Here is an 8,527-nt window from a genome sequence, read left to right on the forward strand (position 1 = left end):
ATTAAGAATTCCTCATATCAATGAGATCATATGATACATGTCTTTCTCTGTTTGACTTATTTCACTCAACATAATACCCTCCAGTTCCATCCACGTCGTTGCAAATGGCAAGATCTCATTCCTTTTGATGGCTGCATAATGAACGAACACCTTTTTCTATCTTGTCCAGAGTCACCATCTGGGCCAGAGGTGGACTCCCTTAGTTCTGAGACTTTTCATGGGCTGGTTGCTCTGTGTGCAATGCCCATTCTTCTACCCATTTGCCTGAATCCTAGTCCCTTTTAAAAGGACATTTGAGGGGTGCCTGGGTGGCTCAGTGGGTTAAGCAGCTGCCTTTGGCTCAAGTCGTGATCCCAGGGTCCTGGGATCGAGCCCTCCTCAGGCTCCATGTTCAGTGGGGGTCTGCTTCTCCCTCTCCCTCTGCTCACCTCTTTCTCTCTCTCTCGAATAAATAAAATCTTTAAAAAAAGACATTTGAATAGCACCACCTCTGCGAAACCTCCCCTGAACAAGGCTTGCTTTCCCTCCCCCTGCAGAAATAATTCCATAGAACTTCAGTCTCTACTGATATCCAGATTCCTAACTGATTCCTCACACACAGCCCCCTGCGCTCTTGCTTTCAAAGACCTTCCTTCTCAGATAGATTTGCCTGATTCCTGGTCTGCCTTCCCCACCAGGCTCCATCTTCCTCAACTCTGTCATCCTAGAACCTTGCGCTGTGCTTGACCCACAGTTGCTGAACTCAAGAGTAAACTGGGATAGTTGACCAGTAATTAGAAAACCTTTTGAAACTGATCTTCTTTTCTTTATTACCTAAGCCTCAACAAATGCTCGCCATCTTGTTGGCGATGATCATCTTTATGACCGTTTTCCTGTATTAAATCTACTTAAAGCAACCCTCAGTAGACAGTACTCTGCGTAAAGGCTTACATAGGCAGCTGGGCATTAAATGATGTGCTTCAAGTCCTTATATGAGGGGCCTTTTTATTATATTAAGTATTAAGAGGCTTGAATTCTAGCCACTGTGTGAGCACAAGGCACTCACTGCACCTCTCTGGACCTCTGTCTAGTCTTCTATCCAGTGAGAAGTTTGTACCAGATCAATGGCTCCTAACCCAAAGCCCAGGATCTCCTTGGGTCATCAAAAGTAATAAAAAGAAGTCCTAAGCAATTTTCAACATTTCAAAAGGTGAAACAGAAATTTATAACTATCCTTAATTAAGACAACACATGTCATTGTGCATGCAAATGAAAATGCCAAGTTTAGAATTGTATCAGGTTACTGTTGTACTCCTTAGTTTATCTTTGAGAGCCTTCTCTTTAGCATTTAGTTTGGGTTTGAATAACTCAAATGGGAAAGTGAATGACTATAAATACATTTTTTTGGTGGACAAACTTCCTTGCCACTACTGAGTCCATGGAGGGAGGGAGACATTTAACACAAAGGTGACTTAGTTATGAAAGTGGTGGGAATCACAGGAGTAGATGTTCTGGAAGGTCTTGTTCTGTCACCCCAGATCCTTTAGCCATGAGGACCGTGAACCACACAGCCAGCCTCTCAGGTCAATGGGCACATGGCTCTCGTGATGGCCAGCACCTTAGTTCTGGACCCCTGGCCCTGACCTTCCAAAATGCCCATTCCTAGACTGCTGCCATCTGTCTAGGCTTCTAACCTCATGAATCATTTCTGCCGTAGAATTTGCTGCTGCACCTTAACCTCTCTGACTACTCTTGGGACTCTCTCTTCAGGTTCATCATGCCTTGTCATGTTGCCCACTGCCCACTGGACATCATGCTTGGAGGGTGGTGTCCCCGCCTGGTCACCCTTGCCCCTAATCGGCCATAAGACAACTGTATAATTCTCATGAATCCTGACCCAAATAAAGTTTGTGAGGAAGGAAATGTTTGTTAGTAAAAGACTCAGAACCCATTTATTCCTGTTTTATTAAGAGGACATACTTAGGTGGTGGAGGAAAGCTGCTCAAAGGGCGGTGGCTTCTTCATGGTGTTAATGATGTAAAACATGAGATTTATATTCAAGCAACACAGGGTTATTGTTTTATAGGCTTTTGTGAATTAGAATGGTATGCAGTAGGGGAAAGTGAGAGACAAAGACATCCTCCTTCTCTCCCCTTTCCAGAAAGTATTTCTCTCTCTGCATAATATGGACAATGTTATCCGCGTCTCCTATTAAATCAAAGTTTGACGACAGTAGCTTATTGATTGCCAAGTGGAATATTGCTCTAAAATTAAACTGTGATTAGAAGTCTTCCTGGTGGAATGAGATTTGGAGATGACTGTGCAAGGGTAAAATATCACCTACTATGCAAGACAGCAGATGGAGATGCTTTAATTTATCTGGGAATCCTCATTAAGTGTTTTAGAATCAAAACATTTACCTAATATTGCCTTGCCAAGTGTAGCTCTGTGCGTGCCTGAAGTGCCTAAAGATATCTGTAACATTATCTTTTCCCATAGTTAATTTTATGACATGTTAAAAAGGATTCCTGTGAAAGCGGCTCATTTATTTGGAAACGAAGAATCATTGAGGGGCTATGTCTCCACTTTCTCCAACCTCAACTGCGCAGACATAATACAGACACATCAGAATCAAGATAACCCCTATGGTCGTATTACTGCATTCATCTTGGCAACTCAGAGAATCTCGCAAATACCTGTTCACTGAGGCTCAAAATTGCTCCATGTTTTCAAGTAGATTTTATCAGCACTATCAAAGCCAGAGGAACCTTAAACATCATATTGTTCAACTGTGTTTATGAAAATACTGAGGGTCAGAGAGTTCTGGAGGGACCAGTCCTAAATGCAGCCCTCACTTTCCCTATGAAGGATGACAAAGCAAGATGATGTAGGATCAGTGTCTCCATTCCTTAGATTCCTGCCTCCCTAGTCCAGCAACAAAGCCATGATCCCTGAGAGGCTGGGATGAGGACGGGGAGAACTGGCCAGGAGCCAGAGCCGAAGCTGTTCTGGCTTCCGGCAGGTATCGAGGTCAGAGAGAGGTCATAAATCAGAAGGTTTGGGGTAAAGGCCAGTTTGCTATAAGAATCTCAAAGAAAAAGGTCAAGACAGCATGCTCTGGGAGCAAGCACTTGGGAGCTTGTGGGTCTCTGTGGTGTCTGCTGAGAAGTCAGGCTTCGTCATGGGAAATGAAGATCGTTTCATCCCAGGAGTGTTTCTGTGGGGACTTTCTGGGGCAGCATGAGTTGTTCTGGAAGGGGGAAACAATAACTGGGCCAGAAGGGGAGGGAGAGGGGAGAGGAAAGGCAGAGTCTGGTCGTCCTTCTTCCATGCTTCCTTTGGAAAACAGGTTTTATTTTGTCTTAGAAAAACAGTCTAGTTATTAAAGTACTGCCAAAAATCAAAGCAGATATTTGGTTTTAGAAACAGTCTTCAACAACATCCTATTTGTCTGCCAAGGCCTATTCCGTGTCTCCCATTCTGAACCCTCCTTGTTATACTGTGCATGAAAGTTGTTATTGAAGAATTCTGAAGACAGACTGCAGATTAGCCTCCTCAGTCCCGTCTGACCTTCCTCCCACCATTGAACTTCAGGTGACCCAGGCTGCGAACAGTCTGAAGAGCCCATCACTGCCCCTCTGGGTTCTGTACTTCCCCCACCTCTGTGCCACTATTCACAATGTTTTCTCTGCTGATTGCCCTCTTCATCCCCTCACCCATGCTTTCGTGACTCTGCATAACTAAATCATACATATGCTTGAAGTCTAGCTCCAACAGCGTGCTCATCCAAGGAAACTTCCCTGACTCATTTCCCTCCGTGATAATTTTTGTCCCAGATCTCACTGCACTGTATTTATTCTTCTTTCTAGGATGCCTCACATGTCTTCATCTTGTTTTACATTTACACCTTCATCCAGTTATTCATACCGTGTGTACTTACCGAATAGCTGGTGGGTGCCTGGTCTCATGCTTGGCACTACATCCACCCAGATATTATAACATAGGTCCTTCCTTGAGAACCTTGCAATCTCGTAAGAACAGGCAGGCAAAGAAACCAACAACCACAATATATAATAAGATGAGCTTATATTAAAGGTGTGCAGGGATGGGGAAGGGGCATCAGGGAAGACTTGACAAAGGAGTTGGCCTTGAACTGAATCTCGAAGGTGAAGGGGAAGTCTCCAGAAAATCAGGGGAAAGGTCATTCTAGACAGAAAGAACTAAGATGCAAAAGCCTCTAGGGCCTGAGAACAGGACATCTGGAGAACGTATCTGTGCATCTGTTTTCTCTCTCCTTTGGGGATGTTACCTTCTTGAGAGAAAGATCCATGTCTGATTCCCTAGGCTGAGCTAGGAATCCCAGCTCCTAATACTGTTCCTTTTGAACAGTAAGTGCTAAATAAAGTTTGATGAGTGAAAGAAGGAAGGAAGAACCAAGCCATCTGAAGGCATGCACTGCACAAGGTAGTTGCTTAATAAATGCTCAGTGAATGATGGCATCAGGTTAATTCATGACATTTCACAGAGGATTCATTCTGTGAACAGAGGCTTTCTTATCTGATCATCATTAAATCTTTTTCTTTTTTTTTCCCTTAGCATCCCCATGAGCCATTTACCAATGTTTAAATGAGGTATCAAATTGTTTGGAGGGTTACCATTTGACAGAATAAATTACAGAGGAGACTTAATTTGTAGTATGGTTCAATACAACCAATTAAATACAGTATGGATTGGAAAGTCATCTGCTCAGACTTTACCACTTGCTTTTCTTTTAAAGAATAAATTCCATCCCATTTAGCCTTCATATTAGTTGTGTGTGTGTGTATGTGCGTGTATGGGAGTGCGCGCTTTCCCGAGGCAATACTATTCACAGGAAAAATACCCACCAGGATTCGAGTGAGTTAACAAAAAACAAAACAAAACAAAACAAAAAAGCAGATACGCAGATAGACACAGAATAAAAATAGATACATGAAAAATACACTACTTCACACTACAGGCAATTACAGTAGTTAAAACCTCACAAGACAAAGGCAGGCCCAGGCTCATTATAAAGGCCTTTCTCTTTTCTAACATATTTTTGGATGCATTTGCTGCATCCCAGCAACCTCTGTACCACCCCCAGGCACCCCATAATCAAATGCTCAACAGAGCCGGTCAGAGTGAATTTTTCCTTGAGTTCCCATCCTGAAATCTTCTAGAAGGTTTTATTGAAGGACAAAACCACATTTCCAAATATACTAGTCTCTAGCTGAAGAGGCAGTGTGATAGCAGAGGGAAGGATATGAACTCTGGAGCCAAAGAGAACACAATTCAAATTTAAGCATTATCATTTCCCAGATGTGTAGCTCCGGGCAACTCATTCTGACTTTCTGAGCGTTATTTCTCTTTTTTGTATGCTATGAAGAATGACAGAGAAACTTAAAGGTTGTTGGAAATATTAAATTAATTCATATAAAATATACCAGATATAAGTGGGATGTCATTTCCCCCCTCTAGAATTAAAAAAAAAAAAAAAAAAAAAAAAAAGGTAATACCCAGTGTTGACAGAAGTGTGGGGAAACAGACTTTCTTGGGCTACTGGTTTTGTATGTGTTCAATGGGAATAATAATAATAACTCTCTCATGGTCCTGTTAGGAGGATTGATGACTTAGGAGATGGAAAGGGCTTGCAACAGTGCGAGGCACGTAGTAAGGGCTGTGTAGATGTTGGCCATTATGGTTATTTTTATTATTTGTGGGAGTGTGATTTGGTGCAACTTTTCTGGAGGGCAGACTGGCTGTATATTTCAATGCCTTAAAGACATGCATAAACTTTGACCCATGATTCTTCTCCTAGGGATTCAATTATCTGTAAATAACATAAGATGTGTGTGGGGCAAAGGCTTGGACAAGAGATATTCCCTGCAGGGCTGTTTGAATCGTGAAAAATTAGAAATACTTGAAATGCTGAGCACTGACTGGTCATAGAAACTGCATTGTGCTGTACAATGAAATAATATGCAGTAACTGGAAATCATCTGGGGAACGTACGCATTCTCAGCATGGAAACATATTCACAATATCCCACTGAATTTAAAAAAAACATATTACAAAATACTATGTTCAATATGATCCTGTTTTTGGAAAAAAAAATGCATATCCGCGTACGTGTATAAAAAGTCTAGACATACAACCAACAAAATCTGCACGAGAGTTCTCTGAAGAATTATTACAGTGATTTTGAGAATCTGACTTTTTGCTTATTTATGCTAATTTTTAAAAAATTATACCAATTACATAAGTACCAAGAATTCAGTAAGTAATAAAATACTAGTAAGTATTAAAATAAAGAAAGAACATAAGATGCTTCTTTCTTTCTGACTTGGACTCGGTGAACAATGTGTGCACAGCCATCTGTACATTTCTAGAGCCGTCCTTGAGCCCACCGGCCTCTGTCACCCTCAGCCCCCACAACCACGTCTTGTCAGGTGCGTCTCCCAATATCTTTCACTCTGTCCATTCCTCTCCCTCTCCACTACCAGACCTGGGTCTCAGCTGCTTCTTCCCGCCTGGATCGGGGCAGCAGCCTTGGTCCCCACTCTGCTGCCCTCCACTCTAATCGTCCCAGCACAGATGAAGGGGTTGAGAGAATATCTGGCAAATCTGATCAAGGCTATCTTGAACCAAAAACACATCAAAGGTTGCTCATGGCTCTTCTTTTAAAGAACAAAATCTCTGCCAGGGCCTTGGTCCACCTCCCCAGGGTCTCTCATCACAGCCCCCCTTGCTTCCCATCACCCTGGCCATTACTCAGACTCTCGCACGTACCGCCCTCCCACCTCAGGGTTGTGCTCCGGCCACTCAGTCCCCCTACAAAGCTCAACTCCCTCTCCTTCTTCACACCTCAGCACAGATGTTTGTTCTCCTCTAAAGCTTCCCTGATTTTCCAGTGTGGACCCGGCTCCCATGCTGTAAGTCCTCTTAGCTTCCTGGACTTTTCCAAGGGGGCAGTTGTGGAGTGTGTCATATGGATACGGATACATATACCTAACAGCTCCAGGACAGGAGCAACAGTATCTTCTTTCCCTCCTCTTATCCTGAACATCAAACAGTGCCTGACATAGAGCAAGCAAGCAGTACATATATACTTTTCACTGTGGTAAAATAGACATAACATCAATCTACCATTTTATCCATTTTTAAGTGTCCGGTTCCTTGGCATTAAGGATAGTCACACTGCTCTGCAACCATCACCACCGTGATCTCTAGACTTCATCATCTTCCCAAACTGACAGTCTGTGCCATTAAATACTACCCCACTCCTCTTGTCCCTCAGTCCCTGGCAACCACCTTCTACTTCCTGTCTCTAGGAGTTTGTCAGTACATAGTTTTAAATGAATCATTTGAATGAATGAGTCTGTCAGCAGGATGCCGAGCCCAAGTCTCTCCCCGCGCCCCCCACTCAAACCCACTGGCTCCAGGACTGTCTTCCTCACTAAGCCTTTACTTCCTTAGCTGTTAAAATGAGGAGGTTGTATTCAGTAAGTACTTACGTCCTGTTTTGCTCTAGACACTTTTTAAATACCTTTTTAAATTTTATAACAACACAACAACTGTAACAGACAGCTTCTTAGTAGCTCTCATAACGTATGATATAAACATGCAGCTCTGCATTAGCAACGATAGCCAAATTATGGCAACAGCTCAAGTGTCCATTGACTGATGAATGGATAAAGAAGATGTGGTCTACATACACAATGGAATATTACTCAGCCATAAAAAGAATGAAATCTTGCCATTTGCACTGATATAGATAGATGCTAGAGTGAAATAAGTCAGTCAGAGGAAGACAAATACCATGTGATTTCACTTGTGTGAACTTAAGAAACAAAACAAATGAGCAAAGGGGAATAAAAGAGACAGAGGCAAACCAAGAAACAGACCCTTAATTATAGAGAACAAACGGATGGTTACCAGAGGGGAGGTGGGTGGGTGGGGGTGGTATAAATAGGTGATGGGGATTAAGGAGTGCATTTATTGTGATGAGCACCAGGTTTTGTGTGGAAGGGATGAATTACTATATGGTACACCTGAAACTAATATTATACAGTATGTTAACTGGAATTTAAATAAAAACTAACCCCCCCCCAAATAATAAACACGTAGCTCCAGAAAGATGTGAGAGAAGTCCTTGTCTAAAAATAGGGAGATGAGCTAGTTAACTAGCTGAGAGCATCCTAGACCCATGATTTGGGCCTAAATTTGTCTAACAAGCAAAGTGGAACCAGGTGTGCCTCATCAATTAGCAATCACCAAAGTGACAACGTAGCAGATTTCTGCTCCAGAGATGTGAAAACCACCTGAAACAGGAAACTGGCTTTCATGTGAAACACTAGTTTCCTAACCCCGGGGTTCCATCAAATTCCGCATCCCATGACTAAGGATTGCTGCTCCAGCATAGTCACTGTTGGTGGGACGTTGGACTAGCTGTCCTCTGCTATTCAGTTCTTATTTGTCCCCCAGAGCCCTTTGGGACCAGGCACTCTGGAATGACCAAGGAATAGTC

General features: G+C 42.7%; 1 protein-coding gene across 3 annotated transcripts in view; it reads right to left on the reverse strand.

Annotated features, from left to right (window-relative positions):
- The window catches only part of LOC115942550 (disabled homolog 1), a 1,065,325-nt gene that overhangs the window by 64,877 nt on the left and 991,921 nt on the right, over window positions 1-8,527 (reverse strand). The window lies entirely within an intron of this gene.

This window comes from Leptonychotes weddellii, chromosome 4, assembly GCF_054177405.1.
Source record: "Leptonychotes weddellii isolate Sample4059 chromosome 4, ASM5417740v2, whole genome shotgun sequence".
Classification (NCBI taxonomy): domain Eukaryota; kingdom Metazoa; phylum Chordata; class Mammalia; order Carnivora; family Phocidae; genus Leptonychotes; species Leptonychotes weddellii.